This window comes from Salvelinus alpinus, chromosome 29 (assembly GCF_045679555.1).
Source record: "Salvelinus alpinus chromosome 29, SLU_Salpinus.1, whole genome shotgun sequence".
Lineage (NCBI taxonomy): Eukaryota > Metazoa > Chordata > Actinopteri > Salmoniformes > Salmonidae > Salvelinus > Salvelinus alpinus.
This window is the reverse complement of record NC_092114.1, coordinates 47,195,504-47,205,127: the sequence shown is the minus strand read 5'-3', so window position 1 is coordinate 47,205,127 and position 9,624 is coordinate 47,195,504.

Below are 9,624 nucleotides of genomic sequence, written 5' to 3'. Positions count from 1 at the left end.
GGCAGAACTGTGGAAACTGGAGCAGCAGCACGGCCAGGTGGACTGGGGACAGCAAGGAGTCATCATGCCAGGTAGCCCTGAGGCCTGGTCCAAGGGCTCAGGTCCTCCGAGAGAGAGAAAGAAAGAAAGAAAGAAAGAAAGAAAGAAAGAAAGAAAGAAAGAAAGAAAGAATTAGAGATAGCATACTTAAATTCACACAGCACATCGGATAAGACAGGAGAAATACTCCAGATGTAACAGACTGACCCTAGCCCCCCGACACATAAACTACTGCAGCATAAATACTGGAGGCTGAGACAGGGTTCAAGTCCGGGCTCTGGCAGGGCCACTCAAGGACATTCAGAGACTGGTCAAGATGCCCCTCCTGTGTTGTCCTGGCTGTGTGCTTATTGTCCTGTTGGAAGGTGAACCTTCACCCCAGTCTGAGGTCCTGAGCACTCAGAAGCAGGTGTTCATCAAGGATCTCTCTGTACTTTGATCCTGACTACTCTCCCAGTCCCTGCCGCTGAAAACATCACCACCAGCATAATTCACCGTAAGGATGGTGCCAGGTTTCCTCCAGACGTGACGCTTGGCATTCAGGCCAAGGAGTTCAGCCTTGGTTTCATCAGACCAGAGAATCTTGTTTCTCGTGTTCTGAGAGTCTTTAGGTGCCTTTTGGCAAACTCCAAGCGGCTAACATGTGCCTTTTACTGAAGAGTGACTTCTGTCTGGCCACTCTACCATAAAGGCCTGATTGGTGGAGTGCTGCAGAGATGGTTGTCCTTTTGAAAGTTTCTCCGTCTACACAGAGGAACTCTAGAGCTTTGTCAGAGTGACCCTTGGGTTCTTGGTCACCTCCCTGACCAAGGCTCTTCTCCCCTGATTGCTCAGTTTGGCTGGGCAGCCAGCTCTAGGAAGAGTATTGATTGTTCCAAACTTCTTCCATTTAAGAATGATGGAGGCCACTGTGTTCTTGGGGACCTTCAATGCTGCATAAATGTTTTGTGCCTTTCCAAATCATATCCAATCAATTGAATTTCGAGACGTGTAGTACACTTGTCATTCCAATCTCCTTTGCATTAGCGTAGACTCTTCTGTAGCCTGTCAACTATGTGTCTGTCTATCCCTCTTCTCTCCTCTCTGCACAGACCATACAAAAGCTTCACGCCGCGTGGCCGCCGCCACGCCAACCTGGTGGTCCCAGCGCGCACGACCCATGTGGAGTTCCAGGTCTCCGGCAGCCTCTGGAACTGCCGATCTGCGGGCAACAAGGCAGAGTTCATCTCAGCCTATGCTTCCCTCCAGTCCCTCGACTTCTTGGCACTGACGGAAACATGGATCACCACAGATAACACTGCTACTCCTACTGCTCTCTCCTCGTCTGCCCATGTGTTCTCGCACACCCCGAGAGCTTCTGGTCAGCGGGGTGGTGGCACTGGGATCCTCATCTCTCCCAAGTGGACATTCTCTCTTTCTCCCCTGACCCATCTGTCTATTGCCTCCTTTGAATTCCATGTTGTCACAGTTACCAGCCCTTTCAAGCTTAACATCCTTATCATTTATCGCCCCCCAGGTTCCCTTGGAGAGTTCATCAATGAGCTTGACGCCTTGATAAGTTCCTTTCCTGAGGATGGCTCACCTCTCACAGTTCTGGGTGACTTTAACCTCCCCACGTCTACCTTTGACTCATTCCTCTCTGCCTCCTTCTTTCCACTCCTCTCCTCTTTTGACCTCACCCTCTCACCTTCCCCCCCTACTCACAAGGCAGGCAATACGCTTGACCTCATCTTTACTAGATGCTGTTCTTCCACTAATCTCATTGCAACTCCCCTCCAAGTCTCCGACCACTACCTTGTATCCTTTTCCCTCTCGCTCTCATCCAACACTTCCCACACTGCCCCTACTCGGATGGTATCGCGCCGTCCCAACCTTCGCTCTCTCTCCCCCGCTACTCTCTCCTCTTCCATCCTATCATCTCTTCCCTCTGCTCAAACCTTCTCTAACCTATCTCCTGATTCTGCCTCCTCAACCCTCCTCTCCTCCCTTTCTGCATCCTTTAACTCTCTATGTCCCCTATCCTCCAGGCCGGCTCGGTCCTCCCCTCCTGCTCCGTGGCTCGACGACTCATTGCGAGCTCACAGAACAGGGCTCCGGGCAGCCGAGCGGAAATGGAGGAAAACTCGCCTCCCTGCGGACCTGGCATCCTTTCACTCCCTCCTCTCTACATTCTCCTCTTCTGTCTCTGCTGCTAAAGCCACTTTCTACCACTCTAAATTCCAAGCATCTGCCTCTAACCCTAGGAAGCTCTTTGCCACCTTCTCCTCCCTCCTGAATCCTCCTCCTCCCCCCTCCTCCCTCTCTGCGGATGACTTCGTCAACCATTTTGAAAAGAAGGTCGACGACATCCGATCCTCGTTTGCTAAGTCAAACGACACTGCTGGTTCTGCTCACACTGCCCTACCCTGTGCTTTGACCTCTTTCTCCCCTCTCTCTCCAGATGAAATCTCGCGTCTTGTGACGGCCGGCCGCCCAACAACCTGCCCGCTTGACCCTATCCCCTCCTCTCTTCTCCAGACCATTTCCGGAGACCTTCTCCCTTACCTCACCTCGCTCATCAACTCATCCCTGACCGCTGGCTACGTCCCTTCCGCCTTCAAGAGAGCGAGAGTTGCACCCCTTCTGAAAAAACCTACACTCGATCCCTCCGATGTCAACAACTACAGACCAGTATCCCTTCTTTCTTTTCTCTCCAAAACTCTTGAACGTGCCGTCCTTGGCCAGCTCTCCTGCTATCTCTCTCAGAATGACCTTCTTGATCCAAATCAGTCAGGTTTCAAGACTAGTCATTCAACTGAGACTGCTCTTCTCTGTGTCACAGAGGCGCTCCGCACTGCTAAAGCTAACTCTCTCTCCTCTGCTCTCATCCTTCTAGACCTATCGGCTGCCTTTGATACTGTGAACCATCAGATCCTCCTCTCCACCCTCTCCGAGTTGGGCATCTCCGGCGTGGCCCACGCTTGGATTGCGTCCTACCTGACAGGTCGCTCCTACCAGGTGGCGTGGCGAGAATCTGTCTCCGCACCACGTGCTCTCACCACTGGTGTCCCCCAGGGCTCTGTTCTAGGCCCTCTCCTATTCTCGCTATACACCAAGTCACTTGGCTCTGTCATATCCTCACATGGTCTCTCCTATCATTGCTACGCAGACGACACACAATTAATCTTCTCCTTTCCCCCTTCTGATAACCAGGTGGCGAATCGCATCTCTGCATGTCTGGCAGACATATCAGTGTGGATGACGGATCACCACCTCAAGCTGAACCTCGGCAAGACGGAGCTGCTCTTCCTCCCGGGGAAGGACTGCCCGTTTCATGATCTCGCCATCACGGTTGACAACTCCTTTGTGTCCTCCTCCCAGAGTGCTAAGAACCTTGGCGTGATCCTGGACAACACCCTGTCGTTCTCAACCAACATCAAGGCGGTGACCCGTTCCTGTAGGTTCATGCTCTACAACATTCGCAGAGTACGACCCTGCCTCACACAGGATGCGGCGCAGGTCCTAATCCAGGCACTTGTCATCTCCCGTCTGGATTACTGCAACTCGCTGTTGGCTGGGCTCCCTGCCTGTGCCATTAAACCCCTACAACTCATCCAGAACGCCGCAGCCCGTCTGGTGTTCAACCTTCCCAAGTTCTCTCACGTCACCCCGCTCCTCCGCTCTCTCCACTGGCTTCCAGTTGAAGCTCGCATCCGCTACAAGACCATGGTGCTTGCCTACGGAGCTGTGAGGGGAACGGCACCTCCGTACCTTCAGGCTCTGATCAGGCCGTACACCCAAACAAGGGCACTGCGTTCATCCACCTCTGGCCTGCTCGCCTCCCTACCTCTGAGGAAGTACAGCTCCCGCTCAGCCCAGTCAAAACTGTTCGCTGCTCTGGCACCCCAATGGTGGAACAAACTCCCCCACGACGCCAGGTCAGCGGAGTCAATCACCACCTTCCGGAAACACCTGAAACACCACCTCTTTAAGGAATACCTAGGATAGGATAAAGTAATCCTTCTAACCCCCCCCCCCCTTAAAAGAGTTAGATGCACTATTGTAAAGTGGTTGTTCCACTGGATATCATAAGGTGAATGCACCAATTTGTAAGTCGCTCTGGATAAGTAACCAATGGTGGCTATTTTGTGTTGTGCAGTAATAATGATCATGTATTACATTTATTCAGAATAATTTCGAACTGGATAAATGTGTTTGCTTTTCTGTGTCCATCAAAGACAAAAAGCAATTTACAAGATACGTTTGGTTAAAGTTGTCCTCCTCAGGGGCTGACAATTGATTAGGGTTGGGCTCAAACTTGCATGCATGTAGAATAGACGTAGAAAAGACGAGGGCCTGTTTGAATGGCGCAGGTTGTCTCTTTCACTCCTCCCTAATAGACTTATTATAATCACATGCATTGGTAAACTCTGAACACTGTAGCCTAATATATTTGTCAGTATGCGGAGATCGCATGTAAACAATTCAACTTGGAATGGGGAATGTTTAGCCGACTGGTTGCTCAGGAGACAAAGGCAATGTCAGACGTATGGAAGACATTTGACTTCAGCTCATAGAAAGAGGAAGGAGCCAGTGCTGCGTGCATGTGCCAAACAAATCAAATCAAATTGTATTTGTCACGTACGCCGAATACAACAGTGAAATGAAATGCTTACTTACAAGCCCTTAACCAACAATGCAGTTTTAAGAAAATTTAAAGAGCAGCGGGAAATAGCAATAGCAGAGCTGTATACAGGGGGTACCGGTACAGAGTCAATGTACGGAGGCACCGGTGTCGAGTTAATTGAGTTAATATGTACATGTTATTGAAGTGACTTTGCATAGATAATAACAGAGAGTAGCAGCAGAGTTCCGGGGGGGTTTGTCAATGCAATGCTGTAGGTGTCACGCCCTGACCTTAGAGAGCCTTTTTATTCTCTATTTTGGTTAGGTCAGGGTGTGACTAGGGTGGGTACTCTATTTTTTGTACTTCTATGTTGGCCTGGTATGGTTCCCAATCAGATGCAGCTGTCTATCGTTGTCTCTGATTGGGGATCATATTTAGGCAGCCTTTTTTCCACCTCTTGTGTGTGGGATCTTGTTTTTTTTGTATTGTAGCCTTTTTGCACTACAAAGCTGCACATTCGTTTTGTTACTCTTTATTGTTTTGTTGCTGGTTCACATTAATAAACATGATGAACGCCTTCCACGCTGCACCATTGTCCAATCCTTACAACAACGATCGTTACAGTAGGCTACTATATTTTTCTTGTCTGATTGCTTGGTACAGTGTAAACAACACAAAATAAAGTGTAGGTGTACAAGAGAGTTGTTCTGTACTAATGAAAACAATTATAAAGCCTATTATTATTATTATCTAGGCCATTGTAGGCTAATTATTCAAGAGAATGCTTGACTGCATTTAAATGCATGACTAGTAGGCTGTGTGATGAAGATAAGTAATAATAAGACCTAATTGATAAGAGGCCAGAAAGCTAAACAAAACCAGCATAATGACATACTAGAGTCTGCTCTAACGAAGAAAAAAATGGTAAAGCATTTATTAGGGCTACATCATAGGAAAATTAAAAAAACAGTTCGAGAAAATATCACGCTGGGTGGACCGTTATACATTTTTAGAACTTGGGCGTCAATAGGTTAAAAGGCCATTAAGGTCACATGATCACCTCATTCAAAATTGCCAAGCTGCTAAAACCATTCTTCTCAAAGATGGACCACACAAATTACCACCATGCAAATGAATAATTTGTTTAGAAGAATCTAGCCTGTTAAAACAGACAGAGCAGCTCATTTTGATTGTGCGACCCTTTAAGCAATGGGAGGGTGTAGTAAAGGCTGTTCTTATGCACAACGCAACTCAGCGTGCCTGGATACCGACTGTAACCATGTATTGTGTGGTTACGGTACCACAAAAGCCAGAAAACTTTGCTTTTACGGCTATGACACTCACAGCCATGATAAAAAAATGTGATCATAACACATGGGCTCGCATGTATTATTGCTTAAATATACCATGGCTGTCAGCCAATCAGCTTTCAGGGCTCAAACCACCCAGTTACTAATACAAAATATACTACAGAATAATGACATGTTTGTAGGTACCGTTGACAACAGAGTACACAGATGTGTTTCCTAATCCCCACTGTGTGATGGCCGTTGAAGTTGAAGAAGGACATCAGGCCATTGGTAAAGAGCCTGAAAGTCAAGCACACATAGGATGTACTTTGTGAATTGAACACTTTCAAACTGCTGAGGAGATAAGGCTGGATTGTTGCTTTGTTGTCTTTGTTGCTGACAGTTTGTATCACTAATGATGCCTTTAAAATTACTTTATTGGATCCATTCTAAAGATATGACAAACCTATCTATGACCTTGTTGACACAGTCCTTTGTGTCCTCACCACCAATGTTGCTTAACCTTGCAATCTGTGTCAAGAGACTTTGTTCGAAACGTCAGAAGTTATGCAGTAACAACTGTTTCTGTCTGACTACTTTTTTTTTTTATTATACAGGCATTGCTTGTAAGAGTGGAATTAACTAATCGTATCAGTCTAGGTCGTGTGAAAAATGCTGACTAAATGACATGTCAAAATAAATGTCAGTTTCACCATCAGATTCTGTGCATCCACACGTTGGAGCTGCTGCTCTAGCTGCTCAAAGTCTCGCTCCGTCTTCATCCTCTTGACATGGAACTCAAGAGTCTTGGGGCTCTGCTCTCCCAACACGTTTCACCTCCTGCCCAATATCTCTGACAATTTAGTTAGGACACACTTCGGAAATTCCGAAAGGAGAACATTTTGTTGACACTGGAAATATGGTGTTGTCACACGCAAGGGGATCCTGACAGACGAGATTGTGATTTCGAATATACAGTAAGTTACATTTTACTTTCAATAATACATATAATTCAACGTTTCAATAATATTCTACATTCTAATGGATTCAGTGTTTAACTTGAACGCGAGTTTCAATTTTGTAGTACATTTTGAGTCGTTCCACAAAATAGGTGCCTTTTGAATTAGTGCATCATTTATACATAAAATATCAGAGAGAATTAAATGGCACACATTTCGTGGAACAATCCACTCACTGTCATTATTCATGGGAAACAGTTCTGGTCTAGCGGAGGGTAAGGGAGGGTGAGAGCTGCGATGCTCTTGGCACCGTTGGGATTGGCAAGTAGAAGCCCTGGATGAATCTGCAAAATTCAAAGCCAACTCATTGTCAACACAGAGATAAACAGCAAAAAGAAATAGCATTTTCATTTTTGTAAACCTACGCACTACAATACATATTTTAAGGATAGTTTTAATCTTCAGTTATCAAGACTGAACATGATATGTATCATTTCTGCTCATTGTAAGGAAACTAGCACCGATGAGCGAACGTGTCCCCGTTGTGTGCATGTTGTCTGTGTGTGCTCTTTAGTTACTACATAACTGCTCTCACCTTGTCTGATAGAGTAACAGGATGGATATGGAGAACATCTGTGCTCTCTGCTCTGGAGGTGGGACTGGCTAGTAGAAGCCCTGGATGATTCTGCAACATTCGAAACCAATGAATAAACCTTCTTAAAGACTTGACCGGTTAGCTGATTAAGAATTCTGGACTTTTCTGGCAAGCTTTACTCTTGACCCGCTGTGTGTGAAGTGAGATGTGGAAGGAGAGCATCTGGAATGGCCAGCTGAATCCCTGAATTGCCCTGAAACACAAATAAAAACTCAATCTGTGTTTAGTCCAGATAGCAAACAGGTACACCAAATGGCAGGAGGAGAGTTCGAGCTGCTGTGCCTGCTGGATCGACTCCTGGCCAAACTGTTGGATGGTCCTGAAACACAAACATTATCTAAACCTTTTTCTGTCTGTAGGTGGACTACACATTTGATTACTTAACTATTGTCTCTTACCAACTACATCCCGAACATGGGTGGATGGAGAATGAGAGGGGCTAGAGCTGCTGTGCCTGCATGATCGACTCCTGGCCAAACTGTTGGATGGTCCTGAAACACAAACATTATCTAAACCTTTTTCTGTCTGTAGGTGGACTACACTTTTGATTACTTAATGATTGTCTTTTACCAACTACATCCCGAACATGGGTAGAGGAGGAAGAACGAGAGCGGTTTTGCTGTCTTTTTTGGGACTGCCTAGGTGAAGTTGTTGATAGTCCTGCAACAAACATTTAAACCCAATGAATAAACCTTCCTTAATAGTTGACAGGTTAGCTGATTAAGATTTCTGGACTTGTCTGGCAAGCTGTACTCTTGACCCACCGTGTGTGAAGTGAGATGGGGAAGGAGAGCATCTAGAACAGCCAGCTGAATCCCTGGAATGCCTTGAAACACAAAAAAATCCCCAATTTGGTTGTGATCAGGACAACTTAAAATCAAGGATTTGGATAGGAAAATGCATATGTACTGTATATCATGTGTAAATAATGATCCTGATAGGCAGAGATGCCTGATACAATACGGAAAATCCCATCTGTGCTACCCTGTGAAAGGTTTGACATTTCCCACTGACTCTTCAGTTTCTCTTACCCCGTCTAGGCGGGTTTCCATTAAATTCATCTTTGGCTGGGTGGGAGGGAGAACAAGACCGGCTTTTCTGCCTTTTTTGGGACTGCCCAGGTGAACTTCTGGATAGTCCTGCAACAAACATTTAAGCACATGACACATACAGTAAACCATGCATCCAATGTTATTTGATGCACATCAAAACCCGTCATTTATACATAAAATATCAGAGGGATTCAAAAGGCACACATTTTGTGGAAAAATCCACATACTGGCATTATTCATGGGAAACAGCTCTGGTCTTGATCAGTTGTGGATGTACAGTTGAAGTCGGAAGTTTACATACACTTAGGTTGGAGTCATTAAAAATCTTTTTTCAACCATTCGACAAATGTTTTGTTAACAAACTATAGTTTTGGCCAGTCGGCTAGGACATCTACTTTGTCACATGAGTTGACGCTGCAGAGACAAAGCAGGTACGGGGAGTCAAACATTTAATAAGGAATGGACATGGAATGAGACAAGAACAGCGTCAGCATACAAGAAAACAAAGACAAAAAACTAAAAATACAGAAGCAGGGAACAGAGCAAGGGAACTGACAAATATAGGGGAGGTAATAACAGGTGATGAGTGAATCCAGGTGAGTCCAATATCGCTGATGCGTGTGACGAGGGAAGGCAGGTGTGCGTAATGGATGATAGGAGTGCGTGACGCAGGGCAGCCCAGGGGGGGGAAAGAGTGGGAGCAGACGTGACAGTACCCCCCCCCCCCCCCCCCCCCTAGGGGCACCACCCAGTGTCCCACCTGGGTGAACCGACCGAGACATGGGCGCTGTGCAAGCCGGTTAGGGCGTGGAAGCCCAACAAACCGGCAGGAGTCTGAGAGCCTGGCGAGCTGGCTGAGGCAAGACGCCTGGCGATCTCGCTGCAGAGAGGGAGCCCGAAGATCCGGTGGAGTGTGACGTGGGATGGGAAGCCGCTGAGTCAACCGAGGCAAGGAAACTTCTCGGGCCAGCGAGGCCGTGAAATCCCGACGGGCTGGCATAGGCACCCCCGGTACCATCGGCTG